Raw genomic sequence first — 16147 nt, forward strand, 5'->3', positions numbered from 1 at the left:
TAGTGTATATATTATAGTGCGGTACTAGACATTATAATATAGTGAGGTACTAGTGTATATATTATAGTGCGGTACTAGACATTATAATATAGTGAGGTTCTAGTGTATATATTATAGTGCGGTACTAGACATTATAATATAGTGAGGTACTAGTGTATATATTATAGTGCGGTACTAGACATTATAATATAGTGAGGTACTAGTGTATATATTATAGTGCGGTACTAGAAATTATAATATAGTGAGGTACTAGTGTATATATTATAGTGCGGTACTAGACATTATAATATAGTGAGGTACTAGTGTATATATTATAGTGCGGTACTAGACATAGTAATATAGTGAGGTACTAGTGTATATATTATAGTGCGGTACTAGACATTATAATATAGTGAGGTACTAGTGTATATATTATAGTGCGGTACTAGACATTATAATATAGTGAGGTACTAGTATATATATTATAGTGCGGTACTAGACATTATAATATAGTGAGGTACTAGTGTATATATTATAGTGCGGTACTAGACATTATAATATAGTGAGGTACTAGTGTATATATTATAGTGCGGTACTAGACATTATAATATAGTGAGGTATAGCTCTTGCCACATTCAAAAAATTGGGTGTGGCTTAGCAAGAAGGGGAAGGCCAACCCTGGCTGACAAATTTATATTAATTTATGCCAGAAATTGTCGTAAATTATAGTAAAAATAGACAGCAACCCGTAGCTGGCATAGATTTCAGATTGTAGCGCCCATCACACCTGTAGGGAGACGCCTTTTTAGTAAATTTGCCACATCTTGCTCCAGGGCTCTTCTGTCAGAAAAGTGACATATGAAAAGTCAGTATTAGTAAATCTGGGCCTTAGTATTTATATTATAGTGAGGTAATAGAATATAAATACTAATGTCTCACCATTATATTATAGTACAGTATTAACATTTATATTAGGGCCTATTCACATCATGTTTTTTCCTTCCCTCGAAGGCATACGTCAGGTGGAGTCCCGTAGTATACCTCCGACAGAAGGCAGCAGCGTATCCCACTGTATAGATAGATATACAGTGGGATATGTCTCCTGAACTCACTGGGCACAGCACTACTTTAAGCGATGAGCCAGTTTAAGTCCCTGAAGTCACTGTTCATACATGGAAAGTGATGTCCGGGACTTTCAGTTATGGAGTCCATGGCAATAGCATCGCAAGCACTCTGGCTGGAAAATCCTGTCTTGGGAACTCCCATTCCGTCACTGTTCATATAAAAACAATGAAGTTAGGAGCTTAAAAAAAACAAAATTCCACGGCCAGAGCGTGAGCAACTCTCTTGCCGGAGATTTCGCTCCTGAAGGCGTCCCTGACATCACTATCCATGTATGCGAGAGTGACGTCAGGAGCTTTAATACAGCCAGAGTGCCGGCAGCATTCTGGCCGGTAATTCCGCTTCTGTTAAAGCCCCTGACTACACTGTCCATAATGGACAAAGACATCAGAAGCTTTAAGAAACCGGAATCCATATCCAGAGCGGCGGCCATGCTTTGCCATGAAATCCACTCCTGGAGGAGTTCCTGAAGTCACTGTCCATATATAGGAAAGTGATGTCAGGAGCTATAGGATGCCGAATTCCTCGGCCAGATCGTCGACAACGCTCTGGAAAGGAATTCTGCTCCTGATAGAGCCCCTGATGTCACTGTTCATTAATGGACAGTGACATCAGGAGCTTTAAGATGCCGGAATCCCCAGCCAGATCATAGGCAAACCTCTGGCCGGAGATTTCGCTCCTAAAGGAGTCCATGACATCACTTTCCAAATATGAACAGTGACGTCAGGAGCTTCAAGAAGCTGGAATCCCTGCCAGAGCGACGACAGCGCTTTGGCTGGGGACTCTGCTTCTGAAAGAGTCCCTGACATCACTGTCCATACATGGAGAGTGATGTCAGGAGCTTTAGGATGTTGAATTCCTCTGCCAGATCGTCGACAAAGCACTGGCCAGGAATTTCGCTCCTGATAGAGCCCCTGATGTCACTGTCCATTAATGCACAGTGACGTGAGGAGCTTTAAGATGCCGGAATCCCCAGCCAGAGCATCGGCAATGCTCTGGCCAGTGATTCCGCTCCTAAAGTAGTCCAAGACGTCACTGTCCATGTATGGATAGTGATGTCAGGAGCTTCAAGAAGCCGAAATCCCAGCCACAGCGACGGCATCGTTCTGGCTAGGGATTCCACTCCTGGAAGAGTCCCTGACGTCACTGTCCATATATGGACAGTGATGTCAGGAGCTTTAGGATGCCGAATTCCTCGGCCAGATCGTCAACAACGCTCTGGAAAGGAATTCTGCTCCTGATAGAGCCCCTGATGTCACTGTTCATTAATAGACAGTGACATCAGGAGCTTTAAGACGCCGGAATCCCCAGCCAGATCATAGGCAAACCTTTGGCCGGAGATTTCACTCCTAAAGGAGTCCATGACATCACTGTCCAAATATGAACAGTGACGTCAGGAGCTTCAAGAAGCTGGAATCCCTGCCAGAGCGGCGACAACGCTTTGGCTGGGGACTCTGCTTCTGAAAGAGTCCCTGACATCACTGTCCATACATGGAGAGTGATGTCAGGAGCTTTAGGATGTTGAATTCCTCTGCCAGATCGTCGGCAAAGCATTGGACAGGAATTTCGCTCCTGATAGAGCCCCTGATGTCACTGTCCATTAATGTCCAGCGATGTCAGGAGCTTTAAGATGCCGGAATCCCCAGCCAGAGCATCGGAAATGCTCTGGCCAGTGATTCCACTCCTAAAGTAGTCCAAAACGTCACTGTCCATGTATGGACAGTGATGTCAGGAGCTTCAAGAAGCCGAAATCCCAGCCACAGCGACGGCATCATTCTGGCTAGGGATTCCGCTCCTGGACAGTGATGTCAGGAGCTTTAAGATGCCGAAATCCTTGGCCAGAGCGTTGACAATGCTCTGGCCGAGAATTCCGCTACTATTAAGTCCCTGATGTCACTGTACATATATGGACAGTGAAGTCTGGAGCTTTAAGAAGCCAGAATCCCTGGCAAGAGAGACAGCAACACTCTAGCCAGAGATTTCCTTACAGGAGGTGCCCCTGATGTCACTGTGCATATATGGACAGTGAAGTCAGGAGCTTTAAGAAACCGGAATCCCTGGCCAGAGGAACGGCAATGCTCTGGCCAGAGATTCAGCTCCAGGAGGTGCCCCTGACGTCACTGCCCATGTCTGGAGTGATATTAGGAGCTTTAGGATGCCAAATTCCTCGGCCAGATCATCGGCAATGCACTGGCCAGGAATTCCGCTCCTGATAGAGCCCCTGATTTCACTGTCCATTAATGGACTCTGACGTCAGCAGGTTTAAGATGCCAGGAATCCTAGCCAGAGTGGCAGCATCATTCTGGCTAGGGATTCTGCTCCTGGAAGAGTCCCTGACATATGTGGACAGCGATGTCAGGAGATTTAAGATGACAAAATCCTCGGCCAGAGTGTCGGCAATGCTCTGGTCGGGAATTCGGCTACTATTAAGTCACTGACGTCACTGTATATATATGGACAGTGAAGTCAGGAGATTTAAGAAGCCAGAATTTCTGGCAAGAGAGATGGCAACGCTCTGGCCAGAGATTTCCTTACAGGAGGTGCCCCTGACGTCACTGTCCATATATGGACAGTGAAGTCAAAAGCTTTAAGTAGCCGGAATACCTGGCCAGAGAGACGGCAACGCTCTGGCCAGAGATTCTGCTCCAGGAGTTGCTCCTTATGTCACTATCCATATATAGAGTGATGTCAGGAGCTTTAGTATGCCAAATTCCTCGGCCAGATCGTCAAAAACACTCTGGAAAGGAATTCCGCTCCTGATAGAGCCCCTGATGTCACTGTTTATTAATGGACAGTGACGTCAGGAGATTTGAGATGCTGGAATCCCCAGCCAACGCATCTGTCCAGAGATTCTGCTCCTAAAGCAGTCCATGACGTCACTTTTCAAATATAAAAATTTACGTCAGGAGCTTCAAGAAGCCCGAATCCCGGCCAGAGCGGTGGCAACGCTCTGGCTGGGGATTCCGCTCCTGGAAGATTTCCTCACGTCACTGTCCATATATGGACAGTGATGTCAGGAGCTTCAAAAAGCCGTAATCCCGGCCAGAGCGGCAGCAATACTCTGTCTGGGGATTCTGCCCCTGAAGGAGTCCCTGACGTCACTGTCCATATATGGAGAGTAATCTCAGGAGCTTTAGACTGCCAAATTCCTCGGCCATATCGTCGTCAACGCTCTGGAAAGGAATTCTGCTCCTGATGTTACTGTCCATTAATGGACAGTGATGTCAGGAGCTTTAATATGTCAGAATTACCAGCCAGAGCGGTGGTAACACTCTGACTAGGGATTCCGCTTTAGGCGGCAACGCTCTGGCCGGGATTTTCAATACTGTAGAGTCCCTGACGTCACTGTCCATATATCAACAGTATCGTCAGAAGCTTTAAGAAGCTGGAATCCCCGGCCACAGCGTTGTCAGCTCTCTAGCTGGGAATTCATCTATTGGTAGAACCCCTGACATCAATGTCCACATATGGACAGTATACAACCCCAGCACTCACAGAGGTACGCAAAAGATCCAGATGCAAACAAATTTAAGTTTTATTGCAACAAAAGATGGTAAAGTTGAGGTGGAAAGCGACTTGGTAAAGACGTTTCGGCCGAACCTCGGCCTTTGTCACGGTCGCTAAAATGATAAAGAATAAAATGCTTTTACAAAGTTGGCAATAAAATTTACAAAAATACAGTATGAACAAATGAAAATAATAATATGAAAATAACATATATAGATGAGTTATCTCTGTTTACATGAAATTATATAGCGCTGTCACCTCAGATATACACAGAGAACAATTATTATACATTATAAGGAAAAATAAAAATATTTTAATACTGAACTGTATAAAGAAAATTGCGTGATCAATTAGTGGAACACGTAACACAAGAATTAAGGAAATCATAATCATCTATGAAAGAATAAGTCATAATGATCTATAAAAACAAGACTAGGGGCTGAATAGTCAGAATGACCTAATGAATTGATACAAAACCCTATTATCTTCTGTGCAGTTCATGTATTAATGCCAGTTCCTATATCTTGTTTGACTTGCATATTCTAACTTGTTGTCTTTTCTGTTTCTAGACACGCTAGAGAAAAAACACATCCACATGGACCAGGTAAAAGTACCATAAAACCGGCTGTCAAATCTCATCTTTATTCCTTCATTTTTATACATATATATTTTTTCTGATTTTTATTTTTTATTTTTATTTTTTCAAAATTTTTTCTAATTTTTCTAATTTTCCCTTCTCTCCATGTTGCCATGACTACTATCACCTTCTATACCGTTCCTACATCTATCCTTACATTGACATCCCATACACATGGGCTGAGATCATCTATACCTTCAGACATATGGTCCCTTTCCTTCTCTGGTTCGTTGTCATGGCAACTAGATAGCGTCCAATCAGTTTCTGTCAACATACTTCTCTATATAGTTGCATTCCTTCATTACATGCCACTCACATATATATATATATATATATATATATATATATATATATATATATATATATATATATACACACACTAACACACATTCTTACTATAATAACCTCAGGAATATTCATTGCACTCACATCAGCTGCTAGGTCCCTTTGCTCTCTTTCTCCACGGTCCCTTACTATAATTACCTCATGAATATTCACTGCACTCACATATCAGCAGCTAGATGGCTCTGTCAATACTCCCAGAAGGTTTCTTTTTCACGGTCCCTTGCTATAATTACCTCATGAATATTCACTGCACTCACATATCAGCTGTTAGACGGCTCTGGCTGTACCACTGACATCAGTTCCGGTTGGTCTGGTATAAACACAGACGCAACTCACATAGCACAGACACACAGGGAATATCCGGCGGACAACCCATACCAGTGATATCGTCTTACAGGTACAGCAGCACATGTCTTTCCTCTTACTTTCTCCCTTTAGTTTATCCTCTAGTGTTTGTTCCTTTTCACACTGTCCTTTATTTTCTACCGGTACTTTATGGTATGGTCTACAGTGAGGACTCTTTCCTCTCCCCACCACAATGACAAAACTAAATCAATATATGTAACCTAGGTATTGCATCACCATCAGAGGTTTCCAGATTGTTTATGCCACATACAGTTATATACTGCTAGATCCTCCTTGAGCATATTTAACTTAATTTTGTTCTGACTATTCAGCCCCATGTCTTGTTTTTATAGATCATTATGACTTATTCTTTCATAGATGATTATGATTTCCTTAATTCTTGTGTTACGTGTTCCACTAATTGATCACGCAATTTTCTTTATACAGTTCAGTATTAAAATATTTTTATTTTTCCTTATAATGTATAATAATTGTTCTCTGTGTATATCTGAGGTGACAGCGCTATATAATTTCATGTAAACAGAGATAACTCATCTATATATGTTATTTTCATATTATTATTTTCATTTGTTCATACTGTATTTTTGTAAATTTTATTGCCAACTTTGTAAAAGCATTTTATTCTTTATCATTTTAGCGACCGTGACAAAGGCCGAGGTTCGGCCGAAACGTCTTTACCAAGTCGCTTTCCACCTCAACTTTACCATCTTTTGTTGCAATAAAACTTAAATTTGTTTGCATCTGGATCTTTTGCGTACCTCTGTGAGTGCTGGGGTTGTATATTTTCAATATTGTGGGATTCTCGTCCCTACCTTACTAGCACCACGCCAATTGATTGAGGAGTGCATCCCAATATCTATTTTTGATCACATATGGACAGTGACATCAGGAGCTTTATGATGCCGGAATCCAAAGCCAGAGTATCGGCAATGCTCTGGTCGGAGATTCCGCTCCTGAAGTAGTCCATGACATCACTGTCGATATATGGACAGTGATGCCAGGAGCTTTAAGATGTCAGAATACCCTGTAAAAGTGTCAGAAAAGCTCTGACCAGACATTCCGCACCAGAAAGAGTCCATGACGTCATCATTCATATATGGACAATGACATCAGGAGCATTAAGATACCAGAATCCCCAGCCATAGAAGAGGCAACGCTCTGGCTGGGGATTTTGCTCCAGGACGAATCCATAACAACACTATCCATATATGGACAGTGATGTCAGGAGCTGAAAGATGGCAAAATTTCCAGCCAGAGCATCGGCAGTGTTCTGGTCGGAAATTTTGCTCCTGAATAAGTCCATGACGTCACTATTCATAAATGGACAGTGGCTTCAGGAGCTTCAATATGCTGGAATTCCCGACTAGAGAAGCGGCAACACTCTGACCAGGGACTCCGCTATTGAAAGTGTCCCTGACGTCATTGTCTACATATGGATATTAATGCTAGGAGCTTGAAGATGTCGGAATCCGTGGTCGGGGATTTCTCTCCCGAAGAAGCCCCGACACGCGCGTCACCAAGAAGTGCTTCCGTGTGCCGTGCGCGATTTGCACGCACCCATTGACTTCAATGGGTGCGTGCTGCGCGAAAAACGGGCAAGTATAGGACATGTCGTGAGTTTTATTCAGCGCACATACGCTGTGTGAAAATCACTGACAGTCTCAGTGGCCCCATTCACTAACATAGGTCCCTGCGGTGCGCGTGAAAATCAGGCACGTATCACGGACGTATAACACTTTCGTGTGAATAAGGCCTAAGGGTAGTCTAGTCTGAGGTCTGTATTATAAAGTAGTCTGGTCTAGGGTCTAGGGATAGTCTGGTCTGGGGTCTGTATTTATGGGTGGTCTTGTTTGTATTAGGAGGATAGTCTTGTCTGGGGTCATTATTTGGGGGAGTCTGGTTTGGGGTCTTTGTTTAGGGGAGTGTTCTCTGTGATCTATAGTAAGAGGATAGTCTGGTCTGGGGTGTGTAGTTAGGGGGGAGTCTGGTTTGGCGTCTTTATTTAGGGGTGTTCTCTGCGGTCTATAGTAAGAGGATAGTCTGGTCTGGGGTCTGTATTAATGGGATAGTCTGGTCTGGGGTCTGTAGTAAGAGAATAGTCTGGTCTGGGGTCTGTAGTTAGGGGTAGTTTGGTTTGGGATCTGTATTAATGGGATAATCCGGCCTGGGGTCTGTAGTAAGAGGATAGTCTGGTCTGGGGTCTGTAGTAAGAGGATAGTCTGGTCTGGGGTCTGTAGTAAGAGGATTGTCTGGTCTGGGTTCTGTAGTAAGAGGATAGTCTGGTCTGAGGTCTGTAGTAAGAGGATAGTCTGGTCTGGGGTCTGTAGTAAGAGGATAGTCTGGTCTGGGGTCTGTAGTAAGAGAAAAGTCTGGTCTGGGTTCTGTAGTAAGAGGATAGTCTGGTCTGGGGTCTGTAGTAAGTGGATAGTCTGGTCTGAGGTCTGTAGTAAGAGAATAGTCTGGTCTGGGTTCTGTAGTAAGAGGATAGTCTGGTCTGGGGTCTGTAGTAAGAGGATAGTCTGGCAGTGTTAATATATTTTATATGTGAGGTGTTTGTGTTATTCTACCTAATGTTGATACAATAAAGTGCGGCTCCTCCTTCTGCGCCGGCGGCTGCGAATAATGGACGTTCAGGGAGGTGGAGCTTAATATATTCTGTCTTGATTCCTCGGCAAATATGATGATCGGAGCCGACCTGTAAACAACACAAAGCATGAAAAATCGTCCCAGATGCATTGTGATGTCACACTGGAGCCCAGGAGAATTGTGGGAAACAAAATGGTTGAATTACCTGTAGCAACCAATCACATTTCATGTTTCACGTTTTCAGTGCAGTGTAGGACATGAAAGCTGTACTCTGATTGGTTGCTGTGCTTAACTCCACCCCCTTATTGCTAGTACTAGGCCCAGTATGTTATAATAATAACAGACATATTAATGATGCTGATGATGATGATGATAAAATATACATATTTACTGGTGTAACAGGAGCATCTCTATATCGGTCGTGGGAAGTGCAGGAGAAAAGCGTTGGGCGCCATGGCAACTAATTATCTCTTATTTTCTCGCAGCCTCTTGGACATTGAAAGCAGCATCCTGATTGGTTTGTGCAGGTCACATGTACTCTCTTTCATTGCTCTACTTCTGGGGCTGTCTGCATATGAAAACATAACCAACTGGTGCCCAGATAATGAAATAACCCCCTAATAATTACCCTCCGACACTCGGCTTCTGTGAATGTGGGGGTGACCCGGGGAGGGGGGGGGGGGCACAGCTTTATTAATTATAATAATTAACTAACATTTTGTTAATCTGATCAAAATATCAAAACTCTAAATGACATCAAACAGCGGTCAATGAAAACCCGTATGCCGCCCATCCCAAGGACATGGAGGTAAATACCCTCCTAATACCGCCAGCCGTGACCGACCATCATACAGCAAAATATACCATCAAGACACCGCCGCCGCCACGCCAAAAATAAAAGCGTGAGACAGAAAATCTCTGCATTTTAATATAATATTTTTCTTTTTTTATACACACAGAATATCACGCCAAAAACCACGAACCATGAACCGCGTCCACTGCAGGTTGTTTTTTGTTCTTTGTGTGGTTCCCATATATATTATTTAAAGAGACAGCGAAAGCAAAATTGAGCTGGATTCACACGAGCGTGTGTGTTGTTCCCGCGAAAAGAACGTGGCGTTTTGCGCGCGCAAAAGGTACATAACAGCTCCGTGTCTCAGCAGCGTATGATGTGTGATTTTCACGCAGCCGCCATCATTATGACACTCTGTTTGTATGTTTGTAGCACGTGGTGCTTTTCTGTTTTCATTCATAGTTTTTACTGCTGTTGCGCGAATCACGTGCGTCACACGGACGTATATCACGTCCGTCTGAATAAGCCCTTAACCAAACAAGCGCACAGATAGATACATAAAATGACAGAATAAAACACCATCGCCGCACCATCGCGTTATCAGGTGTGGGGGGGGGGGGTACAGACAAAAGAGGTAGGTGAGAGGGGGAGGGAAGCTATATACTACCTCACCGCCATAACCACCCCCGTCCCTAAACATACCCCCCCCCCCCCCTAGAATAGCTGACTCACTATGATAACAGAAAGGAGGGAGGGAAGACCCCTCCTAAACTACTGCCACTTATTATTAACCCTTAGCCAGCAACAGTCCCAGTCCCAGCGGCTAATACGCCTGTGAGCCTCCGAGGAATCTCCCTATAAATGAGTGTTGACAAAGTGTATGTTGCCCATAGCAACCAACACCAACGCTGGACTCCTATTGGTTGCTATGGTAACACCAGCGCTGGACTCCTATTGGTTGCTATGGTAACACCAGCGCTGGACTCCTATTGGTTGCTATGGTAACACCAGTGCTGGACTGCTATTGGTTGCTATGGTTTGTCGTCCACACTGTATAATGTATCTATGCGCTGATCATACAGATTCTATAATATATGACGGGATTATTACATATTAATAACATACAGCCCGTTATTCAATGAGGGGATTCATTTACTACATGTTGTTCTATGTAATAAGCCCCTGTAATGTCCTTGGTGGGCACTATAGGGCAGCAATGCCCCCGACCAGGGCCGGACTGGGACTTCAAATCAGCCCTGGCATTATTAAGCAGACAGGCCCACCGCAGGCCATACGCAGTGCCGCATCTGCCATGAGGCCAGGTGAGTCGACGGTCTCAGGCGGCACCACCTACCCAAACGGGGGGGGCGGCATTTTCAGCCCGGGGGGGACTGGACCGGGGGGGAGGGGCCATGCAGACGCACATAGCAGACGTGCCGAGCGTCTGTAACACTCCTCCTCCTCTCTGACGCTGTACACAGCACATGCAGCCAGAGAGGAGCAAGTCTCCAGGAGGAGCGACGAGCAGCACGAGGTAAGTCCTGCCTTGCTGGGACCGGGACCCGTGACGTGAGTATACTGCAAGGGGGAGTCTGGGCATTTTACCGACAGCAGAGGGCTCTATGGGGCTGGAATAATCCACCCCATAGAGCCCTCACATCACTATAATGGAAGGATTAGTGTGGGTGGGGGAGGGTCTGAGCGTCTGTCTGACTTACTGCAGAGAGCTCTATAGGGGGGGGATTCTGCCCCCCCTTTAGAGCAGTCAGTCAGATGCTCAGACCCCCCTAACCTTTCAGTATAGTAACTAGTCAGGGCTCTATGGTGGGGGGATAATTCCCCCCTATAGAGCCCTCTGCTGTCAGTAAAATGCCCAGACCCCCCCCCCCCCCCCCCCCCCCCCCCTTGCAGTATACTCCTGGCTTTGTAGCTTTCCTGTGCTTAATTAGCATGGGAAAGCTACAAGCAGGGCTGTGACTGGTGAGTCTCACAGTCAGTCCCAGTGCACACTGCATGCAGCAGCTGCGGCAGCCAGTCTGACTGTGAGTCTCTGACCAGTCACCACCCACATGCAGCAGAGTCATTAAATAAACCCTCAATTACTATAGTTTCAGACACATTGACTATGACAGCTTCTATAGTGTAGTGGTTAGCTTGTCTGCCTTACACATGGAAGGTTGTTGGTTCAAATCCCAGCTGGGGTATCTTATTATTTTTTTTTTAATATTAATATATTGTTTTTGGCTTTGTTCACACTAGCATTAATATACGTTTACCTCTCTTCCGTCAGAGGAAGAGAGGATCGATACGTTAAACGGAAAGCAACGGCTCCATTAGAATTACCATTGCTTTCAATGGTAATTCTTTTGTATCAGTTGCTTTCCGTTTGTCTCCGTTCGTTAGGTTTCCGTTCTTTTGAACGGAAATAAAAGTTCTGCAGACTGCACTTTTGTTTCCTTTAAAAAAAACGGAAACTTAGCGAACGGAGACAAACGGAAAGCAACTGATACAAAAGAATTACCATTGAAAGCAATGGTAATTCTAATGGAGCCGTTGCTTTCCGTTTAACGTATTGATCCTCTCTTCCTCTGACGGAAAAGAGGTAAACGTATATTAATGCTAGTGTGAAAGAAGCCTTAGGGCCTGTTCACATCAGCGTTGGCTTTCCGTTCTGGGGTTCCGTCGGAGGTAACCCCGCAACGGAAAGTCAAACTGAAACCACAGTTCCGTTTCTGTCACCATTAGCGCAGTCGACTGCGCTATTGATTCTGTCACAAAAATGGAAACCTGCCGGAATGGTGACGAACGGAAACCATTAGCAATGTTTCCGTCACAATTGATTTCAATGGTGACTGAAACGGAAGCTGTGGTTTCAGTTTGACTTTCTGTTGCGGGGTTCACCCGACGGAAACCTCCCACGGAACCCCGGAAAGGAAAGCCAACGCTGATGTGAACAGGCCCTAATCCTTCCCCATAATCCTGCCCCCGCTAATTAAAATAAATATATTATATAATGTATATAGCGCTGTATCCTGTATCCGTCAGGTCAGCGGGACTGACTGATTCAGTGTCAGCGAGTCCTGCAGGATCGAGCTGTTACCGATCACATCTAAGTTCATAACTTAGATGTGATCAGTAATAGGCGACCTAATGCATTCAGGTCTCAGCGCTATATACAGCTGCTCTGTATACAGGATACAAAGCAGCTGTATCTTAAAAAGTACAAATCATTTTCAATAAAAAGTAATTAAAATTTGCACCAATCGCATTTATAGATATCTATATATATCATAGTGACATGTCCGAAGTTTTCATCTGTGGGGGACCGAGCACTGAGGCCCCCACCGATCGCTAAAACGAAGCAGCAGAAGTGCTCGGGTGAGCGCTGTGCCGCTTCATTTATGATCGACTTTCAGTCGAGTGAGTGGTGTACTGCTCCAAGGAAAGCCAAACAGAATTGAAGCGGCACACCGCTTACCCGAGCACTTCTGCTGCTTCGTTTTAGCGACTAGTGGGGGGTCTCAGTGTTCGGACCCCACTGATCAAAACTTCTGACATGTCAAAAGTTTTTAAAAAAGTTGTTACACTTTAAAGAGAATCTTTCACCTGCCCACAGATTTGCATTTGAGTGCAGCATGTAATGGTCAGGGCTGCACAATCTCTGGGGCACTTTATATTTCCTTACTTAGATATCTGTGCTGTAATATTTGGCGCCCGATATTTAAATAACCCCATGAACTGCCAATGGGGCTGTAATTGGCAAGGGGGCGTGTAACATCGCTGTGACACTGTCCAATCCGCTACGGACAATGTCAACAGCAAGAGCTGGAGAGAGGAGATCATGTGCGCGCGCACGCTCTCACTCTTCAGCTCTCGGCAGGCAAGTACAAAGCTGTGATCTCAGGTGAGAGAAAAGAGTGTGCAGCTCTGCCCATTACATGCTGAACTCAGCTGCACATGTATGGGGAGGTGAAAGGTTCTCTTTAAAAGAAAGGTGTTATAATTATTTTTTTTTATTTGATATGTTTTATTTTATGGGCCTAATTTTTCTAATTATTTTAATATGTTCCCGAAGGTAGCTATTTATTCATATGTTTGTACGTCTGTGGGGGCAGCCAACTTTATTTTTCTTTTTCATACTGCTCATTTTTGTTTTGCAGGTTCCGCTGGACCATTTGGACTACGTCGTAGATTAGTTGGACTACTTCGCTGATTTCAGCTTTATTTTATTTTTTTCTAATAAAATGGTTAAAGTGGATTCTGTGGAAGAGTTGTCATTTCAATAAAATAAATTTCTTTATGTCTCTGTTTTTTAATACTTCATTACCGCCTTAGTAATGGCTGCTGTCTGATTGAGAGCGTCCATTACTAAGAAGGGGCTTAGTGTTAGCCAGTAATAAGGCTAGCACTAACCCCTATTATTACCCGGAGTACTGGGAAGAGCTGGGTACGATCCAGCACCCGACCGTCTGAAGAGAAGGGCGGGTACTGGGGTGGCCGCAGGCTGGTACTATCAGGCTCGGAATGGCCAAAAACCATGGCCCTTCCCACCCTGGTAATGCTAGGCTGCTGCTGCTTTATTGTATCTGGCTGGTTATGAAAAATGGAGGGGATCTCACGTAATTTTTTTTCTATTATATTTTTTTTTAAAAAGACGTAGGGTTCCCGCTATTTTTCACAACCAGCCAGATACAATACAGCAGCTGCAGCCTAGCATCACCAGGGTGGGAAGGGCCACGTTTTTTTATCCCTTCCCAGCCTGGTAAAACCAGCTGCCTTACCGTTGCTTCAGATGGTCGGGTACTGGATCGTACTCCTCTCGCGGCAGTGAGAACCGGGGTAATAATAGGGGTTAGTGATAGCCTTTTTACTGGCTAACACGAAGCCCCTTCTTAGTAATGGACGCTCTCAATCAGACAACAGCCATTACCAAGGCCATAATAAAGTATTAAAAAAAACAGACATAAGAAAAACTTTTATTGGAATCTAAACTCCCCCTTGCAACCCTCTTTCACCATTTTATTTTTTTAAAAAAAGTAGATCATCGGAGTAGTCCAATGAATCTACGACGTAGTCGAAACGCTCCAGCGGAACCTACCAAAAAAAGCAGTATAAAAATTTTAAAAACTTAAATTTGCCACAATAGTCACTCGATATAACTATACTGTAATCACTTATATGGTCTGCAGATATCTTGTGTATAACTGGCATCTACCTCTATAAGGTCACTATATGGTGGTAATATTGGTCTATATATAGTGTGATTTATTCACGAACAGTATGGTGGGTTTTTTCTGACACTATGTTGTAGTAATATGTGATCATGGTTTGGTAGTTTTATTCAGTAACCGTATGGGGGTATTATTCAGTAACAGTATGGGGATATTATTCAGTAACAGTATTGGGGTATTATTCAATAACAGTATGGGGGTATTATTCAGTAACAGTATTGAGGTATTATACAGTAACAGTATGGGGATATTATTCAGTAACAGTATGGGGGTATTACTCAGTAACAGTATGGAGGTATTATACAGTAACAGTATGGGGGTATTATTCAGTAACAGTATGGGGGTATTATTCAGTAACAGTATGGGGTATTATTCCGTAACAGTATGGAGGTATTATTCAGTAACAGTATGGGGATATTATTCAGTAACAGTATGGGGGTATTATTCAGTAACAGTATGGAGGTATTATTCAGTAACAGTATGGGGATATTATTCAGTAACAGTATGGGGGTATTATTCAGTAACAGTATGGAGGTATTATTCAGTAACTGTATGGGGATATTATTCAGTAACAGTATGGAGGTATTATTCAGTAACAGTATGGAGGTATTATTCAGTAACAGTATGGGGATATTATTCAGTAACAGTATGGAGGTATTATTCAGTAACAGTATGGAGGTATTATTCAGTAACAGTATGGGGATATTATTCAGTAACAGTATGGGGGTATTATTCAGTAACAGTATGGGGGTATTATTCAGTAACAGTATGGAGGTATTATTCAGTAACTGTATGGGGATATTATTCAGTAACAGTATGGGGGTATTATTCAGTAACAGTATGGGGGTATTATTCAGTAACAGTATGGGGATATTATTCAGTAACAGTATGGGGGTATTATTCAGTAACAGTATGGAGGTATTATTCAGTAACAGTATGGAGGTATTATTCAGCAACAGTATGGGGATATTATTCAGTAATAGTATGGGGGTATTATTCAGTAACAGTATAAATGTATTATTCAGTAACAGTATGGGGGTATTATTCATTAACAGTATGGGGGTATTATTCAGTAACAGTATGGGGGTATTATTCAGTAACTGTATGGAGGTATTATTCAGTAACAGTATGGAGGTATTATTCAGTAACCGTATGGAAGTATTATTCAGTAACGGTATGGAGGTATTATTCAGTAACAGTATAAAGGTATTATTCAGTAACCGTATGGAAGTATTATTCAGTAACAGTATGGGGGTATTATTCAGTCACAGTATGGGGGTATTATTCAGTAACAGTATGGGGGTATTATTCAGTAACAGTATGGGGGTATTATTCAGTAACAGTATGGGGGTATTATTCAGTAACAGTATGGAGGTATTATTCAGTAACAGTATGGGGATATTATTCAGTAACAGTATGGAGGTATTATTCAGTAACAGTATGGAGGTATTATTCAGTAACAGTATGGGGATATTATTCAGTAACAGTATGGGGGTATTATTCAGTAACAGTATGGGGGTATTATTCAGTAACTGTATGGGGATATTATTCAGTAACAGTATGGAGGTATTATTCAGTAAC

The 16147-nt window shown here is 43.3% G+C and overlaps 1 long non-coding RNA gene across 2 annotated transcripts in view; it reads right to left on the reverse strand.

Annotated features, from left to right (window-relative positions):
• Positions 1-485: 485 nt before the first annotated feature.
• The window catches only part of LOC142698986 (uncharacterized), a 255149-nt gene continuing 239487 nt past the window's right edge, over positions 486-16147 (reverse strand). The window contains exons 1-3 of one of the 2 annotated variants that reach the window (XR_012865900.1): positions 8748-8834; positions 8524-8651; positions 486-819 (exon numbers count right to left, since the gene is read on the reverse strand). This is a non-coding gene — a long non-coding RNA (uncharacterized LOC142698986). Of the gene's footprint in view, positions 820-8523; positions 8652-8747; positions 8835-16147 lie in introns of those variants that run through there. The other variant, XR_012865899.1, reaches the window with a different exon arrangement.

Source organism: Rhinoderma darwinii, unplaced genomic scaffold (genome assembly GCF_050947455.1).
Source record: "Rhinoderma darwinii isolate aRhiDar2 unplaced genomic scaffold, aRhiDar2.hap1 Scaffold_106, whole genome shotgun sequence".
Classification (NCBI taxonomy): domain Eukaryota; kingdom Metazoa; phylum Chordata; class Amphibia; order Anura; family Rhinodermatidae; genus Rhinoderma; species Rhinoderma darwinii.